At 38.3% G+C, this 26,418-nt stretch overlaps 1 protein-coding gene across 15 annotated transcripts in view; it reads right to left on the minus strand.

Moving 5' to 3' along the window:
• MPDZ (multiple PDZ domain crumbs cell polarity complex component) overlaps window positions 1–6,695 on the minus strand; it is a 172,634-nt gene extending 165,939 nt beyond the window's left edge. For all 15 annotated transcript variants that reach the window (XM_054583164.1, XM_054583162.1, XM_054583160.1 and 12 more), the window contains exon 1: window positions 6,353–6,695. The gene's annotated coding sequence lies outside the window, so the exon portion shown is untranslated. The remainder of the gene's footprint in view (window positions 1–6,352) is intronic.
• Between the last annotated feature and the right edge of the window lie 19,723 nt (window positions 6,696–26,418).

Below are 26,418 nucleotides of genomic sequence, written 5' to 3' on the forward strand. Positions count from 1 at the left end.
TTTTTGGCAAACCAAATAATGTATGACTTAGCTGATCCAATATATACCTTCAGCAGATTATATCAGAATACAGAGGTATGTAACATTGCACTTTTCTAAATGGGAAACGAATAACTACTTTGCTACTTCAAGGAAAACCGTGAATGTGGTAGGAAAGGCGTAGGGTAAAAAGACAGGTCAAAGGCAACTCCACTTAATCCTATAGTTTAGGCCTGCCCAAGTCCTTCAGTAGGAAACAAATGTCTCCCAGAGGCAGACTTCACACTTGACTAATTAAATACCCAAGGAAGGGCGAGGGGTGGGGAAGATGCCTAGCCTAAAGCTGTATGAACTTTATCCCATAATACCTTAGACAAACACTGTTAAGTGGGCCTAGGAGAGTTTAAGAAAACCTGGGCATACCTTGTAGAGATCACATAGTATCTTCTAAATTGTAGAATAATATTTTTAACTTTATTATTCTATCATCATGGTTTTGTTAGGTTAGTGATGTCATAAAGGCAGAATATTTTCTACATCCAGTTCCCTAAAGCAAGGCATGCCAGGGACTACCGAATTACATAATGTAAAGTTATTCCAAGTTTAACTATAGGTCTATGTAACAAATAATTTTCAACAGAGATCAACATGTAGGAATGCATTCTCCACTGATGTCCTGTGTGCCACGCAGTAGATAACCTACTCAGAGTCAGAGAGAGACACTGGGTCAAATAGATGCAATTAAAGAGATGGATGTTTAATTATCTCAGATCCTATTTCCTCACCAGGAAAAAAGAGGAATCAGTGAAATCCATTGATCAACATCTCTGCTGATGTGTTTGTTATGTCAAAATAATTTAAGCATCCTCTGTTCGCAAATACATGTTTTCCTTGGGGGAGCAAGGCGTTTTGTCTAGGTATAGTATGACAGGTAGATTTTTTGTTTTTCTGAGCTAGTCTATTTCTCCTATATACCAGGTAGAACAAAAGTAGGCTCACAGTTGTATGTGAAACACAGAGTTTACTATTATTTATTATTCATAAATACTTCTTTATGAATTATTTTATTATTTTCCATACAAACTGTAAACCTAATTTTGTCCCACCATGTATTTTTAAAATATGCTTTTTTATCGTCAAAAAAGTTACTAAAATAATTATCTTACATGTTTTATTATAACTAGTTTTAAAATGTAAGCAATACAGTAAATGGTAAAGTACCTCAAAACATACTCAAACTATCAACATTAAATCATCAGCACAACCTAAATAGGTTTTTCCTTAAGATTTTTTTCTCTTCTTTCTTACTTTTGTGGCTGATCCTTTTGTTTTTTTTTTTCTTTCTTAAAAGTGTTTCCTTTTTCACTTCCCAGTCCTGCATTTATTTATAGCACCTTAGATCTGGAGGTAGAGTGACTTACAAGAAAATAATAGTAAATGTTGTTTTCATAGATATAAATAAAACCAGAAGGGGAATAAAAATATGAATTCCCTAGAACAATTTCACCACCACAGGCAAGGAGAAAAAGAGTAAGAAGTTCAGTCTCTTTTTACTTTTATTTTTTTAACTCAACTGGCCAACTTTGGGAGAATTGCTTTAATATTTTACTTTCAATATTTTAAAAAGTTTTCACTATTTTATGAAATAGTATATGTATTATTTTTTAAATATCTTATTTTTTCCAAAAGGGAAAAACTTCTGGAGGAAAAAGATTATGCCAAATACTTGCCCACAAAATATGCATAGGATATACATATAGTTTTTAGATTAATGTAATTTAAAAAAATTAAAAAATGCTGCTTTAAACTCCAAAACCATCATGAGATGTTTACAACACTAATATTTCATCTTTCAAATGTAACATTTTAGTCATTTTCAGGAGACAATAGAAATATTTTAAGAAAAGTAATGCTTTTATGAAACAATAAGAAAACTAAGGATCTGTCTACAAAAAGGAAGGGGCAATTTCCCAGTAAACACCAGGATAAGGAACACAAGTGGCAGCAGGCCAAAATAAAATACCTTTTCTTCAAATAGCAGTTCCCCTTTATTCACAAACATCAAATTACACAATAATGCTTGGTTATACTACCACAATAGCCTCCTACATAACCTGCCTCCCTTGCACTGAACCAATCTATTCTTCGACGTCTCACCAGTTTACAGCCTACAGTCTGTAAGAGCCTTACAGTCTCTTTAAGAACTCTGTTATGGGCTGACTTATGTGTCCCAACCCCCACATTTTTATGTTGAAGTCCTATCCTCCAGTACTCTCAAATTGAGACTGTATTTGGGGTAATTAACCTTAAAGAGGTAATTGAGGTTAAATGAGGTCATTGGGGTGGTCCCTACCCTAATATGACCAGTGTCCTCATAAGAGATTAGGACACAGACCTTCGAAGAAGGCAGGCCATGTGAAGAGACGGAAAAGACAGTGATCTACAAATCATTTGAAAGCAATCTTATGTTGATGTCTAATTCTCTTTGAATCCCTGTAACTTTTACTACCTGTAAAATCTTTTTAATTCTTTCCTGTCTCTCTTTCCAACTAAGACTGTAAGCTTCTAGAGCAGTGTATTGATTTTGTGCTCTCCCCGGTGCCTAGCCAAATGCAACATGCCTCCTAATCCATCTGCCACTATCTACTAATGAATCACTACCTCAGATCTCAGAAAATATTTCACAGGAATGTTGTGGGTTACTTAACATCGGCTTCCTTTATCTAGAGGTAGTTCCTCATCTCACCTTTATTTGTCCATATGGAACCCCATGATAATTATTTAATCTCAGTATATCAGCTTTCCCTACTAAAAATAATTTCCCAACTGTATTTATATTGATGCCCTCCTATGAATGACACTAATTTACAAGAGAAAAATACCTTTCTTGTTATAAGTATGGAGTTAATAATGTATGTAGCAATGTAACTATATCGAACAAACTCCTAGTTGAGGCCAAATGTGTTTTTAAAGCAGATTTAACTCTTCAGGAAATATAGTGATGATATAAGATACCGTCATTCACATGCATCATCAAGCAGTCCTGAATTCTATAGGAAGCTGTCTGCTTCTTTACTTTGAAGTATAGGATCTTCTTTACTGGCAGATGTGTTGTTTGCTCCAGCATACACGGGGACTCCTCCAGTCCAATACATCAACTTTGCCTCAAGATATTTTATGAAAGTCGAAGAATACTTTGTGCATGTTATCAATATATAAAATGGAGTCAACCTGTAAGTCATTCTAGAAGAGACAAGTCTATGATGTCAGACTTGGGATGTAATCTGGAGAGAATAATCTGAGAATAATTCTGAAAGAATAAACTCAGGCAGTTATCTTCCAGGTAAATTCATTGTTACATGCCAGCTTCTAAATCCCTAATCTTAACTCTAGACAATGGGTTCACTTCTTCATTTGTAAAGCAAAGCTGTCCCACTCAGCAGATAAAGGTGAAAGGTCTGCATCAGTACAAAGTTACATACACTTCAAGGATTTCTATGAACCTGTCCTGGGCAGCCCTAGCTTGCAGAGAAGCAATAAACTCTGGAAACAGCCTCTACTCCTTCACAGCATATGTGCATTTAAAAGGTATCTAAATTGCAATGACATCTTTAAGGGCCAAACAGAGCTATGTCTACATAATAGGACTTTGGAGCAAAATAAAAATTGATATCCATTTCTTACCAAGCCACAACTGGCAGGTTTAGGAGGTGAAAGGAAGAAGTGTGTTCAAGGGAGAAGGAAGAACAAAAATACTCAATGAGCCAAGGAAATAAAATGAATATATGTAAGAGGTATGATACATGTGGGATTGACGTATTAGTAATATGTTGAGATAAACTCCATCAGTTTTTTGTTTATTTTAGCAAATGAGGTAGAGAAGAGGTCTGGAGAAGAGTCAAGGGGACTCCCAAACTAGCTTTGTCTAAGTGACCACATGCCTGTGGAAAGGAACCAGGACATGTCCTAACCCCTTCCTTTCTTTCCCTAAATAAACACAAGTATAGTCTTCAAACCTGCTCAGGTAACACAACTGCTCAGAGTCACTAGAACCAACTGCAAAACACCTTGAAATATGGCTCTCTATATTAAATTTAAAATAATAAATACTAATTTCTGCTAGTCAGGATCTCTAGTTTATTCTAGATTCTGAGAGAGAAAGATACCAAAAATCTAAGAAAATTAATATGAGAAATTTGGAAATGAGAAAATCCAACACAGTGATCTACCTTTTAGGGAAAATCCTGCCAGTTGTGGGGCGCCCCTGAAACAAGGCCAGAAAGGCAATGAAATTAAACAATGCACCCATCACAAAAGGGAGTATTTAAACAATACGTTTTGGTCTTGGCTGGCAACTTTTTCTGTACAGAGTAACATCGTAAATATTTCAGACTTCAAAGGCTAAACATTTCTATCTCAGCCATGCAAACTACTCAACTCTGCCACTCGCTGTGCAAGCAGCCACGCACCGTGTAAGAATAAGACACAGACAACAGGAATAAGTGTGGCTCTGCTCTAATAAAACTTTAACACAGAAACTGAAATTTGATTTTTGTATAATTTTCACGTGTGACATATTCTTTTTTTCAACCATTTAATAATGTACAAACCATTCCAAGCTCCTAAACCTTAGTGAAAAACACCATTGCAGCTGGGAAGTTTTTAGTCTACGGCCCTTAAATTTACAGACCTCTGCTTTAAATGACCCCAATGTGAACTCTGAGGAGGGACAGAGCCCACTCTAGATTGATCCGCCCATTTGTAAACTAGTCCATTAACAAACAGCATGTCTAAGTATCTCAAGCAAGATTATTCCCATCACCCTCCAAGTTTTCACGCGTCTCCCTAGCAAGGGACAGGTGCATCCATCCAGAGCTTTCTGCATTGTAATAGAAGTTCAAGCCAAAGAACTTCGAGTTTTGTTGGGTTTTTTAATGTAACTGTTTATTTAAATCGTATCATTCGCTAAACACACACATTACAAATGTAGACCATTCGACCCTAACAAAAAATTCATTATAGACAACTATACCAAAGTTCTTCTACATGTAAATACTCCCAAGCCCCAAACCATCACCTTGTTAGTTTTTCCGATCAGGTGTTATTGGTTCTGTAAAATGTAACCTAGATGAGGAATGTCTACGGAAACACAAAAGGGATGGTTACACCACAGCTGTCCACCAATACTGGATGATAGTCCATTTTTCAGATTCTTCCCCTCTCAACATCAAAAGAACATGGAGGGGTTCCTTTTTGGCTAGGAAGTCATGGTCATTTAATCTGATGATACCCATGAAACCCTAGTCGCCACCCGCATCCCCCCCACCCAAGGCACACAGCGTCCAGGCCTGAGTTCTTCCCAGAGTAACTTCAGCAGCCCCACCCGCAGAGATGGATGGAGAAGCCCCGCGGTCCCCAACTAGCCCCTAGCCACTGCGCAGCGGCGGCCACCTCCCGCCATCCCCCTGCCCCTCCGCAGTCCCAGCTTCAATTTCCAAGTGATCTGCAGGAGAGAATATCCCGACTCCTGCGCTTCTGCAATAGAACTCAAGCAAAAATTTACACCATCACCACCGTCAACACACACAACTCCCCAAGACACAAAGCGTCTCCCGAACAGCGCCTCCCCAGTAACATCCGGCATCCCTGGGCAGCGAAATCAGACAAAAGCCGCCCTTCGGCGCGGGAAGCGGGACGGCGGGTGGGGGGCGCGGGGGCAGTGGGAGGTGTAAGGGGGTAAGCAAAGGCAAAATGTGGGTACCAACAAGGGCAGCTGATAAAAAGGAACAGACGCCGGCGTGGGGGGTGGGTTGCGGGCGGCGGTACCAATTAGCGGCGCGATCTGGGCCAAGCTGCCCGGGAACGAGGGGGGACACCAGTGTGGAGACATTTCCCTCCACCCCCTACCCAGCCTTCACGGCCTGGCACAGCGTTAACAGTGGAAGGGGTGTCCGGCTTGGGGCGCGTCCACAACGGCGGAGAGCAACAGGCTCCTGAGCCTGGGAGCAACCGGCCCACGCGCCAGGCCCGGGTCCCCCTTCTTGGCATTACGCCCCTCCAGACGAAGGAAAAGAAAACTTTCAAACCACTTAAAGTAAGGAAAAACGAGGGGTTGGGGGAGGGGGAAAATGAGAGGTCTGGGATTATCGTTCAAGGGGCCGTGCGAGGAACAGAGGAAAGAAACTTCCAGACCTCATCCTTTTAAAGAGCCAGAGGAGCGGTGGCTCCCCAGGCCTCGCGGGGCGGGGCTAGCACACCCGCCCGCCGACCGCCCGCGCGCCGAGCCCCGGGCACCCGCGCACCCCCGGCCGGCGCGCGTGTAAGGCGCGGGAGCGCGCTCCGGCCTCCCGGCCAGTGCCCCGCAGCCTCTTACCCGGCTCGCGGCAGCTGCCCCGCGCGGGGGCGGAAAAGGGCAGAGGGCTGGGGAGCCCGGGTCTCCGGGGATTCGGAGTGCTTTGCCTCGCCCACGTTCTCTCTCTTCTCTTCTGAAGTAACGGCCCGGCGAGGAGCTTCGGGATAAACGCGCTGACACACTCACGCGCAACCCAGAAACTTAATCCCCGGTGGCCGGACGCCAACCTCTCACTCCGCCGCGCCCCCTCCCCCAGCGCGCGCCGCACTTGCGCCGACCGAGGCTGCGGAGGAGGCGGTGGAGGCGGTGGAGGCGGCGGCAGCGGCGGCGGCGGCGGCGGGGCCGGTGCTGCCCAGGCTGCGTGACGCCTGCGGCCGGCGGGGCGGGCGCGCCTCGGCCAATCAGAGGGCGCGGCCCGGCCAGCGGTCCTAGGTTTTGAACTGGCTCCGGGGCGCTGGTCTTGAGATGTGGGGAATGGACTCTGTGAGATTGGCAGAGGAAATACAGGGCGGCCCGTTAAATATGAGTGTCAAGTAGAAAGGAATAATTATTTTTGCACACCTATATCGCATGCGATGTTTGTTGACATAGTTATACTAAAGAATATTTTTCGTTTATCTGAAATACGAATTTAACTGGGCGTCCTATATTTTAATTAGCTAAATCTATCGATCTGTGGGAACCGGCAACCTCTATTTCTATTTATAGAGTCTTAAACATTTTTTAATATATGGACTGCTCTGTGGATGCTTTCTGCATGGGAAGCTTATTAAAGTGGCATGGAATGGTGATGAGAAGCACTTTAATGAAGAGTCATGGGGCGAAGTGGAGCTAACAGTCTTACTTTCTAAGTTACTTTTAACAAATCACTGTTCATTCTTAGACATATGATCCAATTAGAAGATTAAAACAAACATGGAGGAAGGGTTCAGGATTGAATCGTGCTAGAAAAAATATTTTTATTTTGTGCCATTTAAGATTGTCTTAAAGGGGGAATAAATGTTGATGGAAGGAGACTTAACTCCTTAACTTGGAGTGATTATTATAGCACTGTACACCTGAAACCTACATAATTTTATTAACGAGTATCAACCCAATAAATTCAAATAAATAATAAATAGGGTTAAAATAAGGATTGCCTCTCTTATACCCTCAATTCCTGAATTCCAGTAATCTTTTCCATGGAAGAAAATTGCTCCCTTTCTCAATACATAAGCCTGATATTAGAGTATACATCAAAGAATACTCAGAAGTCTAATTTAAAAAATTTAAAAAGAATTTATCTTAATATCCTGAATAAAAATTCTTCTTTGTCAGATTTAATTTTTTTGTTTTGTTATAGAAAACTTGAATTTCTCCAATATTTACCAAATTATTTCAAAGGAAAGACAGTTTAAAACATATACAAGACTTAAGTGGGAAACTGATTTGAGCTTTTTTTAAGTTGAAAATTTTAATTGTATTTTTCTCATTGCCATTTAACCCCCTTAGAACTCCCTCTGCCCTCTGCAATCACTGGCTATTTTCAGTAAGCTGTGAAATATGTCGTTTGCCTGCAAATGATTGGGAGTTCAGTAAAGTGAACTCAGTGCCCTGTGTGGAGACTGTACCATCACCTCCAAGGCCCTGTGTGCTTTCACAAACATGAGCAGTGTAGATTTGCCTACTGGGGAAAAAAAAACACTGACTAGATTTCCTCAGAGTCTATGGGTACTCATCACCTCTGGGTCCTTTGCAAATGAAAGTAAAGTTAGGATAAAGGGAAAACTCATCAGAACTTATCTCTTCCCTTGAATTTTCAACACATTGTGAAACCTTTCATCAGCATTCTCAAGTACCCCCTTATTTAAAAAAAAAACAAAAACAACAAAAAAAAACACATTTCCTTCACCTAAGTTTTGTGTTTTTGCCAGAGTTATCTCAACGCATACTATTTGGAGAATTCCAATAATGCCTCCTCTTTGAATAGCTAACAACTTAAAATCAAACTTTTCTTGAGCTAGAGAATCTTTCTCTCCAGTTTCTCTCCTGCTACCACCCTTCCTCCTCTCTCCTTCACAGTTCAAATTCTTGAAATCGACCAAATGCATCTGGCTTTCTACCAAAATCAGTGCACTGGGAGGGCTCTTACTAGGGACACTGATAAATGCCCACTACTGAAATCCAATGCATATGTTTCTCTGTTCACATTTCTTGTCCTCTCAGAAGCACTCATAATGCTTAGTTGACCATTCTCTTCAGAAGTACACCCCCCACCACTTCCTTGCAATCACACTTTCAGTTTTGCTCCTTCCTGTTACATAGGGGCAGATGTGTGGGACCTGAAGCTTATACAATTTGGAGCTCTGCTTTAAGAAAAAAAAAAGATATCTTTCTTTTGAAAATTTTACAAAAATACATGACCCTGCAAACGTGTCTAGGGCTCCTCCCACGCAAGAATTCGACCCAGAATCTTAAGCTTCATCAGTTTCAAAGTAGATCTGCCTCTGCCACCTGGTCACTCTTCAATCTTTGCCAACTAGCCTCCTCTTCCTAAACTTTAAATGCTGGAATTCCTTAAGGGATAGACCCTCTTTTCTAAGTTCATTTTCACCTGTAGCTTATCACCTGTTGATCAAGGATTCAAAAATATTCATCTTCAATCCAGATTTAACCATGTATCTGAGTATATATTTAATGTCCCTGTATACCTACCTCAAACCTAGATTATCCCAACTAGAACCATGATGTTTTTACTCAGGTCTGGTCATCCATCGCAGTTCAGTGTCTCAGTGAATGGCACTGCCAGACTCATAATTTCATAACTTGACAAATTAGGTTAAACCCATTGTGATACATTCTCATTGTATCCTACACTTGTGCTTCACCGTATTCATCCTACCTTGTAACTGTATGTTTAGTTTTGTAATTATTTATGCAATGTTTCCCTTCCCCCTTTAACCATAAATTCCATGAGAACAGGTACCAAGTCACAATTCCATCCTCAGAGCCTAGCAAAATGTTTTACACCCAGTTGTCTGCTCAAATAATTTCTGCTTAAAAGATAGATCCTGGAAATTCCAATTTAATCCATCAGGCTACAAAGAACCCTTCTAGTTGCCTCCCAAGTACATAGTACTTGTCCTGCTGTAACAACAGGTCACCCAGGTGTGGGCAGCAGGCAGTCCCTCGCTGCTGCATGTTACTGCAGGGCTCCAGGGTCAGCACTGTGTGAACCAAATCCCTTCCCAAGGACTAAGTGACTCTTGGGGAATTCTAATTGTGGGACAATGGGCTATTTCCATACATTTACCAGCCATGACTCTTATTACTAATGCTTCATTAAGCACAAACTAGGTGGCATGCGTGCATCTCCCTCTGCCTAATTTATAACAAATATGCAGTTTTAACTTTGTTACAGTTTGCAAAAAAATTTTATATTCTATCTGTGGGTTCCAACTGGCCTCTAGTTCCTTAAATGAAAGAAATGAGTTTGTTTTTTTTTCAGATTTTTCAATGTTAGGAAAGAATCTTTAAACAATCGTTAACTTTTTTTTCTCCATTGAAAACATTTTACAATTTAAAAAAACAAGGTGAAGAAGAAAAAGGAGAATGTTAGGATAATGAGTATATATGTGTCTAGGAGAAAGCTATTAGGAGCGGGGAATGGCTAAGAAAGAATCTCAGGCATGATAAAAATGTAAAATTATATCTCATTTGAAAACATGTAATCTGTCTCTATTCATATAACAAAATGTTTATAAAAGAATAAAGACACTGAAACCTACATCGTATCTGATTGGGTCTCATCTCTCTAAGTGAGAAAGAAAAGGCACCAGGAGGTCATGACCATCTGACCTTAAATTCCTTTCCTTTTGTACCCACAGAATTCTAGCACAGTAAGGAAATCATGGGAGAAAGCATTGGGAACGGGTTATTTTTGGAGTGGAACAAATCCAAACACGGTTCCAGAATCTCTGACTTGAGTGAATGCAAGCCAGCTAGAATGACATTTTGGAGTCTCTCTCCTACATGCTATGAGGGAATAGGTCAGTTTTCCAAACAAATTCAGGAAAAATCAGCCATGATGATAAATGGAAAGAACTTGCTCCAGTTATACAGTATCTTTTGGTAATATCCCTACTTTGTGATGGCAAAAAATAATAGTGTTAAGAAAATAATAGTGTAATAATAGTTTTTGAGACCTCCACTCTGTTCCTGGATTCCATATTACCTGAAGGTTGCCCCATCTCTTGTATCTCCAAGTATATGAGTCAATAAATCTCCTTTACTTCTCAAAGTAGTTTGAGTTGGGTTTTCTGTTATTTGCAACTAAAATAATTCAAACTCATGTTATACACATATTAAGCCATGAATAGTGAACTGGACAGGTGCTCTTAAGCTTCAAAGAACACAATGAGATTACCTCTGTGGGAGTTTTTTTACAGAATAATTAGGACTATAATGAAGATGGAGCTTCCATAGGTAAAACACACTAAAAAATGTGACACCTTTCTGGTTATATCACAAGCACACAGAGAGAAGTGGATGATCACTTCAGAGTACGCACCTCCAGACACCAGGCTTACTTAGAGTCTTTGCAGTTCTATCATAATTATGACTCGGTATACCTGTCCCTATTTATCTTGCTTTCCTTCTGCCTCTAACAATGTTTAAATTGGTTCCTAGAAAGTCTGGTGATCCTTAATGTTTTGGAATATTTAATAATGAGGCAATAAACAGCTCTAGAGTCTGTTCACACTGGGAGGCTTGTGGACTCACGTGCTTTACTTGGGAGGGATCAGTATTACTCAGGAGCCTTTAAAGTTCAGGATGAGGAAGTCTTTGCTCATTCTATTTGATGTGTTTAGAAAGGACATAGCTGGGCGTGTGTCTGAGAAATAAGTGCCTGTCTTCCAAGTGTTCTGTATGGAAGCTCTGTTTGTGTATGTGTGCATATTTGTATGCATCTTTATGCATGTATGTGATATTGGTCATGATGGTAATGTGGACCATTGCAATCCTCATATTTTGCACCTGCCATTTTATTTTCACTCTCCATTATATCTGGTGTTTCAATGTTCCCAATTTCTTCACAGCTTTACTAGGAAGATTAGTTCCCTCCATTTGTAGTACTCCAGGACCTAGAACAGTGCTTCTCAAACTATGAAGGGTCAGGTATTTTTTGTTATTGCTTTCCAATGTATCACTGACCAATGAACTTGAATTACTAGAAAGATGATTTGGAGGTTGTGTCAATGTCAACTGGCTATAAAGATCTTTAAGAAAACATTTATTTTTCTGTGAGCCAGGGTAGAGAAGACACTGGGGAGAAATTCTCAAGGGCCTTGTTCCCAAATATGGCCCATAAATCAGACACATGTGCATTGCCTGGGAGCTTGTTAGGAATGCAGAATTTCTAATATCACCCCAGAATGCTGAATCAGAATCTTCATTTTAGCTAGGTCTCCAGATGACTTATATGCACATTAAGGTTCTTAGGGAGTTTCCACTCTTTCCTCTATTTTTCTGTCATCCAGGAATGTACGGCTATATCTCTACCTAGAAAGTTTCTTTCTTCAGAGCGTCAGAGAGCTTGCACTCCTCATTTGGGTCACTGATCAAAGGTCACCTCTGTAGGGAAGGCTTCTCTGACTTTTCAGCAAAAGTAGTAGCCCCTTCCATGTCACCTTACCCTGTATTATTTTCTTTATAGTATTTATTGCTGTCTAAAATTATGACTGTCCCCCTTCCTGCCCCCCACCCCCAGCTAGAATGCAAGCTCAATGAGAGCAGAGACCTTGTCCTTTACCCTGTGAGAGCACAGTGCCTGGTAGGTGGGAGGCACCGCCTACAATGCTCTCTACACTCCATTTCTGGTTATTTCATGATTTCTGCCCGCACCTAGCTCCGACTGCCTAACTGCTTCTGTTTATTGTTTTCTCTGTGTATCTCTCTGAATTTGTAATAGAAGGCCAATACAAATTGACTTATAAAATAGAAAGGATGCGGGCTTATGCAACTAAAAAGGTCCAGAGTAAACGCAGTGATCAGGCTCCAGCCCCATATCTCTCGGCTTTTTTTCAGCTCTGCCCATCTCCATGTGTGAGCTCCCTGTTCGGGGTAGCAAACAGATACCCACAGATGGTCTCACTCTCTCACTCACACAGAATGCTGTCTAGAGACTATCCATTGCCATTTAAAAGAGACTGTCTCTTTTAAAGGGTTAAGTAAATTTCTGTCCTCCAAAGATCCTGCAATATTCCTCCAGTATTCCTTAGGCTGAACTGGATCGCATGCCTATTCTAAAAACATATACACACACATATACAGAGTTGTATCATTACAAATAACAATGTGTACATATCTTAAGTATGCAGTACACTAACTTTTGACAGTTATATACACACAGGTAGACATCAAACAAACCAAGATGTAGAATATTTCCATCACCCCACAAAGTTGCCCTGTGTCCCTTCCAGTCAATCGGATGATTAACAGTGCTTTCAAAGCCATACTGAAGTCAGTATCAAAAGGAATGATAAGGAATACTAATCCTGTCTTTATTTACAATGTTAAAGCTTTATTCATCATTTACATTTGTTTTGCTCATTTAAAAATTATTGCACTAAAATATTATTTATCTTGATTACTGGATGTTTTTTTCATGTGCCCCCACCTTAAATTTTGCACCCAAGGTAAATGCCATACTCACCTCACTTGCCTCTCCCTCATTGCAGCCACGCCATCGATGAGCCCCTCTCTCTCTATCTCTTTCTCTCTCTCAATACGACTCCTGCCTATGGCCTCTGTACATGACAGCCTCAGAATAGCTGAACTTCTTACCTGGTAACTAAAGGCTCCCAGAGCAAGTGTCTAAGAGAAGCCAGCAGGCCAGCTGCATCTCTTATCTGATTTAGCCTTGGAACTCACCCAGTGCAACTTCTGCCATATTTCACTTATCATGGTAGTCGCAAACGATCATCAGGTACAAGGAGAGCCAACATAGACTCTATCTCTTGATTGAAGGAGCGTCAAAGAAATTGCAGGCATATTTTAAAACCACCGTGGACCTCACTGTTTTTACAGCCAATTTGGAATACGAATAGCCCTTTAAGTATGAAAAATTCCTATCCAAACAAATTTTTGAAAATTTTATTTTACATTAAATTTAAATTATCTCCTTTTTGCTCCCAGGTATAGGTGGATAGTGTTGGTTTTATTCACTATGTTATCTCTGTTCACTCACTGTTGTTTCTGTCTCATCCAAGTTAAGGGTAAGAAGTTGGGAATGAGATGAAACGGAACAAAATTATCTTTTTACTTGGCTCAATGTTGAAAACTGTCTTCCATGGCAGATGTCCAAAGGCTAACTCCTTCTCTTATGGAGTAATTCAGTGAATTATGTGGAGACCTCCTGCACTCTGGCTCCTTGGACATCTGCCCATTGCAGGAAACAGACATTCCTGCTTACCTTGTAGAATTCCCCTTCAATTCCTGCTTCCCTGGTACACCCCACACAACTTGTTTCTACTGGGGTCCACTCATCCAGACAGGTAATTCTCTTGGGAATTCCTTTCAAAATGATGCTAGTCTAGACTAACTACCTTTTAAGTTGTCTATAGGGCACCACAGAGAAGCTCAGCAACTCAGCCCCATCCGCATCTGCAGACTGGTCTGGGACCTGCTGCCACAGGCGATTATAATGACCTCTCACTTTCTCGAGGGAAGAGTCAAACAGGGATCTCTGGGCTCCCCAAACTCCAAAAGACCCAGATCAAGTTTCCATAAAGGTTTTCTCACCATACTCTGTTTCCATAGCTGCGTCAGGCAAGCACTAAGTTTTGCATACATTTCAGCAAGTACACAGCCTGGAAAATGAAATGCTGCTCATCTATCAGACAAATTGGACTTGGGAAGTGATTCTCTTAAAGCTCCTCTTACTCGTCAGGGGAGATGGTGAGGAAGCAAGACTCTTTCCACGCAGAGGAGTGAAGGAGAAACATATAGTACTCTCATTAAGTGTGCAGTTTTCTTTAAGAAAGCCTCACTCTGGAAACCCTCCTTTGAATCCCTACTCTTTTTTTCTTGTTTTAGTTTTTGTCCATAACCATTTATCCTCCCATACCCTCTTTCACCTCCTTCCATCCGCCTCACTCCCACAATTACCACACTGTTGTCCATATGCATGAGTTCTTTTTTTTTTCCTTTTTTTGCTCAGTCTCACAACAGCCTCCTCCCCACCCCCGCCCAGGACCCCCTCCTACTGAGAGAGGAGCTCTCAGCCTCCTCTCTATGAGCCTGTCTCTAATTGCTTATTAGTTCAGGTTGTTCATTAGATTCCGCATATGAATTAAATAATATGGTACTTGCCTTTCTCTGACTGGCTTATGAACTTAGCATAATGCTCTCCAGGTCCACCCATGCTGTCACAAAGGGTAAAATTTTCTTCTCTTTTACCAAGTAGTATTCCATTGCGTAAATGTACTACAGCTGTTTTAGCCACTCATCTACTGATGGACACTTGGGCGGCTTCCAAATCTTTGGCTATTGTAAATAACACTGCAAGGAACATATGGGTGTATATATTCTTTTGAATTAGTGTTTTGGATTTCTTCAGATAAATTCCCAGAAGTGAAATTGTTGGGTAATGGGACAGCTCCACTTCTAATTTTTTGATGAAACTCCATACTGTTTTCCACAGTGGCTGCACCAGTCTGCATTTCCACCAACAGTGCATGAGAGTTCCCTTTTCTCCACATCCTCACCAACACTTGTTTGTTGATTTATTGATCATAGCCATTCTGACATGTTTGAGGTGATAATATCTCATTGTGGTTTTAATTTACATCTCTCTGATTGCTAATGATGTTGAGCACCTTTTTATTTGTCTATTGGCCATGTGTAAGCCCTCGTTGGAGAAATGTCCTGTCCATTCAGGTCTTTTGACCATATTTTAATTGGTTTGGTTATTTCTTTGGTATTGAATTTAATAAGTTCTTTGTAAATTTTGGATATTAACTCCTCATCAGATGTTTTGGTGAATAAGTTCTCTCATTCAATGAGTTGCCTTTTCATTTTGTTGATGGTTTCCTTTGCTGTGTAAAAATGTTTTAGTTTGATGCAGTCCCATTTACTTACTTTTTTCTTTTCTTTCCCTTGCCCAAGAAGATATGCATAAACGGGAAAAACTATTGCTACAAAAAATGTCCAATGCCTATGTTTTCTTCTAGAATTCTTATAGTTTTGAGTCTAACATTTAAGTCTAAAATGATAAGACACTGAAGAAAGAAGATACAAATAAGTGGAAGCATATACTGTGCTCATGGATAGAAAGAATTAACATTATTAAAATGCCCACATTACCCAAAACAATCTACAGATTCAATGTAATTCCTATGAAGATACCAATGGTGTATTTTACAGAACTAGGACAAATATTCCAAAAATTTATATGGAACCACAAAATGTAAATAACAGCAATGATCTTGAGAAAAAAGAACAAAGTTGGAGGAATCACACTACTTAATATAAACTATACAATAAGCTCATAGTAATCATAACAGCATGGTACTGTCATAAAAATAGACATATAGATCAATGGAACAGAATGGGGAGACCATAAATAAACCCACACATTTATAGTCAGTTAGTATTTGACAAAGTAGGCAAAAACATACAATGGGCTAAAGATAGTCTACTCAATAAATGGTGTTGGGAAAATTGGGAAGATATGTTTTAAGAAAATGAAACTAGACCACATTCTTATACCACTCACAAGAATAAGCCCAAAATAGAGTTTCTACATTTTTATCATAGCCTAAAAGTCAATGATAGATGAAGAGTGCCAGGATCAATATTGCAATTCTTAGTCAGTGCCATGGGGATGTGGCTAGTACTCCTGTTTAAAATATGTGGATAAAATATCCCTGCATCCTGAGATGTAGGACTTCATCAAAGCATCAAGACAGCAAATGTCCCAATTGACAATGCTAAGTTCTTCTGTTATCATATATTAAAGTCTCATATAGTGTCTGTTGCTGGATCATATTCCACCTGTCTCATCTCATCTCCATATTATGTTTTAATTATAGCTTTATAGATAAAAACATTTTTCTTAAGATTGGGAACAAAACAGTTATGTCCATTTTTACTGCTCTTATTCAACATAGCACTGGAAGTCCTACTCACAGCAATTAGACAAGAAGAAGAATTAAAAGGCACTGAAATTGGAAAGAAGTAAAACTGTCTTTATTTGCAGATGACATAATACTATATAGAGAGAACCTTAAAGATTCCACAAAAAAACTGCTAGAACTGAAAAATGAATGCAGGGAAGTAGCAGGATAAAAAATAAATATTCAGAATTAGTTGCATTTTTATATACCAATAATAAAATATCAGAAAGAGAAACTAAGAAAAAAATCTCATTTACAATTATATAGAAAAATACCTAGGAATAAATTTAACCAAGGAGGTGGAAGACCTGTACTTTGAATATTTTTATACATTGAAGAAAGAAATTGATAAAAATAGAAATAAGTGGAAGCATATACTGTGCTGATGGATAGGAAGAATTAACAGTTTTAAAATGTCCATACTGCCAAAGCAATCAATGGATTCAACATAATTCCTACCAAAATACCAATGGCATATTTCACAGGACTAGAACAAATAATGCAAAAATTTATTGGATTATTTGTGTTTCTTTGGGTCTTGAGAAAGAAGAACAAAATTTGAGGTATCACATTACCTGATATCAAACAATACTTCTAAGATACGATAATCAAAACAGCATGGTACTTTCATGAAATAGACACACAGATCAAGGGAACAGAATACAGAAACCAGAAGTAAACCCATGCCTATATGGTCAATTAATCTATGACAAAGGAGGCAATAATATTCAATGGGAAAAGCTGGACAGGTACATGCAAAAAGAATGAAAGTAGACCACCTTCTTATGCCATATACAATAATAAACTCAAAATGGATTATATTCCTATAAGACACAAAACCTCAAATCTCCTAAGAAGAAATCATAGGCAGTAAAATCTCTGACATTTCTCTCAGCACTATTTTTTCAGATATACCTGCTCTGGGAAAGGAAACAAAAGAAAATAATAAACAAATGGGATTACATTAAACTAAAAAAATTTTGCACAGCAAAGGAAACCATCAATAAAACAAAAAGACAATCTACTGAATGGAAAAAGATTTCCTTCAATGATACAACTGATGGTGGTTAATATACAAAATTTATAAAGAACTAATACAACTCAATACCAAAAAACAAATAATCCTATTACCAAGTGCGTAGAGGACCTGAGCAGGCAATTCTCCAAAGAGGACATACTGATGGCCAATAAACATGAAGAGATGCTCAACATCACTAATGATCAGAGAAATGCAAATTAAAACCAGAATGAGATATCCCAACCTGTCAGAATGGCTACCATCAATAAGCCAACAAAGAACTGTTGATGAGAATGTGGAGAAAAGGAAGCCCTTGTGCATTGTTGGTGGGAATGCAGATTGGTGCAGCCACTATGGAAACCAGTATGGAGTCTCATAAAAAAATTACAAATGGAACTGCCTTATGATCCAGCAATTCCACTTCTGGGTCTATATCCAAAGAAACCCAAAACACTAATTCGAAAGAATATATGTACCCCTGTGCTTACTGCAGTGTTATTTACAATAGCAAAGATATGTAAGCAACTCAAATGCCCATCAATGGATGAATGGATAAAAAAGTGGTGATACATATATGTAATGGAGTATTACTCAGCCATAAAAAAAAGAATGAGATATTACCATTTGTGACTGCATGGATGGACCTAAAGGGTGCTGTGCTAAGTGAAATAAGTTTTTCAGAAAAAGACAAATACCATATGATTTCACTTATTTGTGGAATTTAAGGAACAAAATAAATGAACAAACAAAATAGAAACAGGCACAAAGTTGCAGAGAACAGACTGATGTTTACCAGAAGTGAGTAGATTTGGGGGGCAGGGTGAAAAAGGTGACAGGATTAACAAACTGACAGTCACGAAACAGTCATGAGACTGTAAAGTACCTCATAGGGAATATAGTCAATAATATTGTAATAACTATGCATGGTGTCCAGTGGGTTCTTGCTATCCTGGGGGTAACACTATAAAGTACATGATTGTCTAACACCTATGCTGTACACCTGAAACTAATAAAAAATAATACTGAATGTAAACTGTAATTAAATATAAAATAAAAAATAAATGGTGTCCTCTCACTACTATTTTTTCTCACCTAAAAGAAGAATTCTTTAATTATATACTTTAACTTATGGAAATCAAGAATATTAAATAATCCAAAACATAACCCATGTGCAATTTACATTAAATTAATAGAATCTGAACTTATGTACATTTTTAACACAAAACAACAATTGCATGTTTTATGGAATCTATTTTTTTTAATTGAATACTTAAGAGCAAAACAGTATTGGTTTTGAGATATGTTTCTTTCCCAAAGTTCTGTTTAAAAAATGCAATCAGTCAGCCAAAGGCTACCTATTAGGCTAAGTCATGATAAAGTGTTAAGTGAATTATCAGATCTGCTTTGTCATTTATAGTTTAAATATGCTGGTTACTTAATGAAAGTTGAAAACTGGATGAAAAAGAGTAGTGAAGAGGAGAATAGAGAAATAAAACACTTTAAAATTACATGCTGCATTATATCATTATTTATAGCTTTTAAAGTTTTTGCCTTCCTACTGTTTGTTATTAATCTTCTCATTGTGATAATGATTCTTGAAATAGAATAGGATATATATGGACAAAAGTGAAAGATTCAAATTATCCATAGACTGAATTATCACCCTCTGAATGGTCTTATCTTTGCTGTAAGAGGATGAGGTGTTTCAGGAATATAGACATTATATATTATTTGAAAGGTATATAAAATGAATGAACATGGTACATTATTAGTAATCTTAGTTCAGTAATGAGATTGCAAAATTGAAAAGGACAGTGAAAACTTTGACGAGAACAAACTTACATAATTGGCAACATTATTTTAAGGGCATATTGGAGTTTCTACTACAGAAGGCCTTGCCTTAATATTCTTGTCTGAATCTTAGCTCTTTATCTCTGTAATACATGCCATGGTCTTTATGAAATAGTTGAACTATTGAAAAAACCATGCTAAAGTTTAATCAACAAGTATGAATTTGTTTATATTCGACATCAATTAAATGTTGAGGCTTTTTACATTTTATGTTGCAATTAGATTACATATAAATGACAATATATGAAGATTGAGCTTACATAAATAATATTCAGTATAATATTTTATATATTTAGTATAAGATAAAATATAAAAAGAGATTAATTTGATATGTATGTAGTAATGTATATAAGTATTATACTACATGATAATTATAAATATGTAGCATGCATATTCACTAAATTAATGCTAAAGATTTTTTTACACAGACATATCAAGTAAACTTGGGAGGAGAGAAAGAGGAACAAGACTGAGTAAGAACTTATATTTATTTACTCAAAAGAAAAGTAAAATTTAGAGCCCAGAAAAATCTACTACTGAGCTACCGAAGTCGGAAAGGAGAGACCTATGCCTTATTTTACCTAAGGCCCTTTGCACCCTCTACTCTGTTGTTTCACTTTTATTAAGTAATTGATAACCTTGAACCCAGCAGGGATGGGTGATAAAAGAATGACTACCACTCATTTTTTAATAAATGAAAATTAAGTACTGGTATGAGCCAGGCACTGATATCCTCACAGAAACGAAGGCTATGCAGCCCCTTCTCCCAGGGCACTCCCATTTCAAGGAGCGAGGCCTACGTGCGTGGATGACAGCAGTACAGATCTGCTGCTATAATATCCATGAATACAGGACCACTGGTAACATTTTTCTAAAGGTTTTGGGGAGCGACTGAGGAATTTCACACAGGGCAGAACATGACCAACTTCACAAATCTTAAAGACCAAAAAGGCAGATGGAAACTATATTTTCAGAATCAGGCCTTCTTTCCCCCTTTTTTTCAGGTCAAGTGCAATGTGTTCTAAGCCTTTAGCCAGGCTCAAACCTAAAGAGGAGATAAAGAGGGAAGCCTGCTACAGAGAGGTGATTACAAACGTGGAGATGATAGATACATCAAAACTATTCAGGAATATTATTCCCTTTCTACGACCATGTTCATAACAGCTTGAACTCAAAGTCTGTTTTTTCTCTCATCATATGTAAGGAATCTATCTAGAGCTTGTAAGACTGATCCAGTTCCAATTCCCTATTATTTCTGATTTCAGGGTTTCTTAGGGTCCCCACAGAAATCTCTCACTGCTACTTACAATGAGGACTGTACTGTCAAGAATTTCTAATTACCATTCTTTCTACTACGAACACCACAAATACCATTTCCACAATCACCTACACTACTACATAGCACCATGGGCGACATCACCGTCACTCCAAAAAACACAAGCACCCTACATCACTTTCTGGTGCAGAGACTGTGTGTCTGGAAAATATTTAAATACACCCTTCTGAGCCCTCTTGGATCACTCTGTGCACACACACATTTTGGTGTGAACTGGGCATACACACTTCCAAAATTAAGTTCCGAGTAATTTCTTTCCCCTCAGTGAAAACAGAGAAAACTACTAAAATTGGCTATAGTTTCTTGTTTGCTTAACCCCTCCAATTTGATTTACTATTGGTTTGTGTCTCTATATATCTGCTTGCTTCTTTTCACATTTTGCGGGTAGGGCTTTCCTTCCACATCCAACATTTCTGCAGAGTAATATGTGATCATAGAAAAACACTAACCCTGACCAACCCATCAAAATTTCATTTTTAAAATTGTTCTGTTGCCATTTTACCCAGCCAGCTTCTATAATAGATTATATGAGTAGTTCAGAGCCAATGAATAGTTTCAGATAATGTCTATCTTTTCTTTTCTCTTAAAATAATTCTTCTTCCCTGCTTATTTCTTCTCCATCTTCTTTCTACAAAATTTGTTTCGTAAATTTTTAAAATGATCTCCGCTTTGGTATTTACTTTTTATTTAGAGGTAGGTTTCTTCAAAGCCTTCAGATAAAAGCAAGCTATTTCTTTATAAAAATAACTGTTATCTTCAAAACTTCACATTTTGGTTGTAGCTACCTTATCAAAGGGAAAATTTAAATTTATACACTTTGTCATCACTCAGATTTCCTGAGAAGTTTGAAATTTATTGGGAAATGGCCTTGGGATCAACACCTGGGTAAAGGGGTCATCAAAGAAAAAGAAGTAGGCAAAGGAAGGGGTTGAATATTACGGTATTGCGACAAAGCCCTCAGCAGCCCCCACAGGGTGCTCTGGAACTAAAGTGACCCTTTAGGTTGTCCTAGAGTAAAGGGTATCTGGCCTTTTATAGTTCTATGCAAATTGCCTAACTTTCTAGACATTGTTTCCAAAGACTGTTCCAACATCATCATCCTTACCTATATCTTTGTGGACTTTTCTTAAATAAATTTATTTTCCAGATATCTTATTAATGCTATAGTCTTTTCTCAAATAATATCTAATTATTTTGAATGGGTTTTGCCCACTTTTCCTCTCTCCATACAAAATGGTGCAGTGCAAAAATTTCAGTGCTGAGTAGAGTACAGAAAGATTAGGGTACAGCCAGCTCATCAAAGTATTCTCAAGTGGAAGGAGATGAAGGTGTGACTGAGTCAAGCCTGGAAAAGCAAGTCCAGAGATAGAAGCAGAGTAACAAACAGGAAAAGTAGGTGAGTAGCAGGATCAGTACAGAAATTGGAGTGGACAAGAAGCTAGATCAGAGCAAGAGTAAGTCCGGGAACAAAGCAATTGTTACAAATAACACCCAGTGACCACAATTTCCACTTATTTTTCAGTTAGTCCTGAATGTGTGGTGAATGGAATTGTCACTGTGGCTTAAAATGACACAAAAAAAGGAGATATTTTAAAATTTGGGTTTATTTCAAGAGATATAGACTAAGAGTGAATCATGAAGAAGTAGAAAATTTGAACACATTGACTACCAGTAAGAAGATTAAATTGATAATCAAAAACCTCTCAACAGTCCTTGAGGTATATCCATTTATAATAAAGCAATAATCTAACAAGAAAAAAAACAAAAACAAAAACAAAAAATCCTCCCAACAAGAAGTCCAGGACTAGATAGCTTCACTGGTGAATTCTATCGAACATTTAAAGAAGAATACTATCCTTCTTAAATTTTTCTAAAAAATAGAAAAGGGGGAAACACTTGCAAATACATTATATGAGGCCAGCATTGCCCTGATACCAAAACCAGAAAAGGACAACACAAGGAAAGAAAATTGCAGACCAATATCCCTGATGAAAACAGAAACAAAGATCCTCATATAGTATCAACAAACCAAATTTAACAATACCTTAAGGGGTTCCATACACCTGCCTCAAGTGAGATTTATTCCAGGGATTCCAAGATGGTTTGACATCTGTAAATCAATCAATGTGATACACCATACTAACAAAATGAAGCATAAAATTATATAATCATCTAACTACATGCAGAAAAAACATATAACAAAATTCAGTAACTATTTATGATAAAAATTCTCAATGAAGTGGATATAGAGAGAATGTATCTCAATATAATAAAGGCCATATACAGCAAGCCCACAATTAGCAGTATGCTTAATGGTGAGAAACTGAAAGTTTTCCTTTAAGATCAGAAACAAAACAAGGATACCTGCTATCACCACTTATTTCAATTTAGTATTGGAAGACTTATCCAAAGCAATAATGTAAGAATAAGAAATAAAAGGCATTCGAATAAGAAATAAATGGCATTCAAATAAGAAAGGAAGAAGTAAAACTGTCACTATTTGCAGAAGATAAGATATTAACGTGGTCTGTCCAGAAAAAGTCCAGCCATTTTTAATATAATGAAAATGATTGGCACAACATCGATGTGACTTGGAAGCCAAGGAGAGCGGATTGGAATGTACTTTTGTGAATAATGACGACTTCACTGTGCTATTGAGTGGGGGCCGTAGACACCATTGAGTGAACACATGTACTGTGTGGCCATCGCATGCAAAATGGGTGAGCAAGTAAAGCAACAAATCTGCATCAAATTTTGCGTTAAGCTTGAACATTCCTCCATGGAAACTATTTGGATGATTCAGAATGCTTTCAGGGATGATGCAATGAGTGCAGCACAGATAAAAGTGTGGCACAAATGCATCAAAGAATGTCAAGAATCTGTAGAAAGTAATCCATGTTCCAGAAATCCTGCAACAAGCAGAACACCTGAGAATGTTGAACATGTAAGGGCTGCAATCAATAAAGATCAGTGACCAACAGTACAAGACCTAGAAGCTGATGTGGGGATTCCAAACACCGCTGTGTCAGAGATTTTAACACAGGATCTTGACATGAAATGCGTAGTGGAAAAATTTGTTCTGCAGCTTCTGCTACCAGAGCAGAAGGAGCATCAACTGCAGTTGCTAATGACTTGATTCAAACCACTACTAAAGAACCAAATAATGAAAGAAAGAGAAATTAAGAAAATAATCCCATTTAAAATTGAATCAGAAAGAATAAAATACCTAGGAATACATTTAACCAGGAGGTGAAAGAACTATACACAGAGAACTATAAGAAATTGATGAAATAAATTGAAAACAAAAATAAATGGGAAAATATTCCTTACTCGTGGATCAGAAGAATTAACATTGTTAAAATGTCTGACTATCCAGAGCAACCTAATAGAACGCACAAGCCTAGCATCTGTACGGAACTGCAAAAGGTGTATCCCTTGCCTATCTTTGCAAATAACATTTTTCAGAATGCTTGGTCAACTGGCTTCCAGCTCAATTCCACAACGGAAGGACAGAAAGAGGAAGAAACCAGTTCGCCCTCTTTCTCTTTGCTTTGGGCAGCCTTTGGCAGCGCCTGTCTCCTTGGAGATTCCCGCTGCCTCTGGGTGAATACAGAGGCTTCCATTCATTCTGCTCTAGAGCTCTGGTTAACCTGTCTTATATCTTCGCTCCTTCATCCGAAGGGCATTAGAGGCTTCCTGATGTAGTTAATATATAAGAAGTCTCACCATTCCCTCTTGGTTTTTCTGCTTTTCTGATACCTTTGTAGCTCATTTCTCATACTAAATTTCTTTTACTAAACTAGCTGGTATAGGTTCTGTTTTCCTGCCTGGACCCTAATACAAAATAAAAATTGTACTGGCCTCTAAGTTTTTTTCAGCTCTTTTATTGGTGATTACTTCTAACTACGCTTTTCCTGTGATCTTGCATACCATCCACTCATTCAACCAATATTTATTATGCTACTACCAAGTGCTAGGCACGGTCCTAATGGCTGAGGATACATACATCAGAGGGAAAAAAATCACACTTGCTCTCACAGAGCTTGCATTCTATTGTGAGGTAGAATAAGCAAGCAACTGTCCTTGTTTGATGTGGATGGAGGAGTTTCTCTGGACACAGGATATTCAGTACTAACACTGGGGACATCCCAGGCAAAATGAGATAATTGGGATGGTTGTATGCGAGGAAAAGAAAAATAATTTTTTTTAAAAAGTCAGGTGGTAATAACATGTAGTTATTATTACCTATGTTCATGGATTAAAAAACTATTTTGAAAAAATGAAATTGCTCATCTTAATCCACATGGAATTTGACAGAGTAATGGATTTCATACCATGCTGAGAAACTGATTTAAAATAATGGAAACAATCTAGAAAACTTTCTTTATGAAAATATATAATTGCAAAGTGCAAAAGTGGAATTTTATGGTTTCTTGACTTTGTATAATTTCCAATCTCTAACACTGATGATTTCTTGAGCTTACTGTGCTGTCCTGTATGGGTAACTTAATAATTTGCAAGTTAGAGTTCTTTTCTTTGCAGCACAGTTACTGTGTTGAATAGAATAATTATGTTTGGTTCTTAATGATCAACAATATTATAGCCCTAAAGTGACATTTATAAAGTTCATACTCTTAATTTGCAACACCTTAAATCTGTTTTATAGCGAATGTTTCTATAGGAATTTCAGGTGAAAGGCAAAATGAATTTGAATCTGTTCCCCCCAGTTAAACATTTGCAAGTTATGGCAGTTTATCAAGGTACTTTAGTTCTCTTTTGAAAGTCCTACTAAGATTCCAAATAAGAGCTAGGTTTGAAGCCTAAAATACATTCTCCTAGAATTTGCATATATACTCATATGTCTATTAGTGCAAGTAAGTAGAGCTGCGACAGACATACAAAAACCTAAGCACATGTAAATTCCAATATATAATGTAAAATATTATTGATCCAGTCCTTCCATTGACACTGTTGATATAGAATAATGGATCTGTGATAGGTTTTTGATACTTCACCAGTACCACACAATCAACAATGTCGAATTTATAATGCCTCTTAGAGGCCATCTGCCTATGCAGGACCACAACCTCTCTTACTGTTGTATGTTGTCCCCTATCTGGTCGTGAGTCATCTAGACACAGAGACATAACCATTACAAGTCCTTGTTAGTACTTCTGGTCAATGCTCTTGGTCACTCCTTTGGCTTATGGTGCTCCCTGTGGGAATGCTTCTCTGTTGGGCATAGAGAGTCTCTGCTGTGGCCGCCTGAACCTTATGTGCCCTGTGCTGCACTGGGTGGGAGGGAAAAATGGCTTTCATCCTCGGTCTTCTTGCCAGCACTGTTAATGCACTTGATCTAAGAGGGAGATTCCCACCTGAAGATACACTATTCATGATCAGGGATTTAGCCCCTTAGCCCTCTGGGTGGCTCGGCAGGGTCAGTCAGGGGTATAAAGAGCCCCTGGGTTGGTTTCCATAGTCATGAGCAGTTTTGTCCACTTTTCCAAGAGTGTTAGCTTTCTATGTAGCAATCATATAAAGTATGGTGTTCACCACTGGCCAAGAAAACTTTCAGGGATCAAAACCTGTTCAGATTATTCTAATTTCTCTTATAGCCACACTAAAACAAGTAGTGAGGCTGGGTACATTAAGAGGTACCATCCCAATGCTCAAGGATGCCCATCTCTCCTCTGCTCACCTCAAGCACATAATAAAAACAATCCAT

The sequence above is a fragment of the Pteronotus mesoamericanus genome, unplaced genomic scaffold (assembly GCF_021234165.1).
Source record: "Pteronotus mesoamericanus isolate MK-2021 breed Mesoamerican mustached bat unplaced genomic scaffold, CSHL_Meso_final contig_73, whole genome shotgun sequence".
NCBI lineage: Eukaryota > Metazoa > Chordata > Mammalia > Chiroptera > Mormoopidae > Pteronotus > Pteronotus mesoamericanus.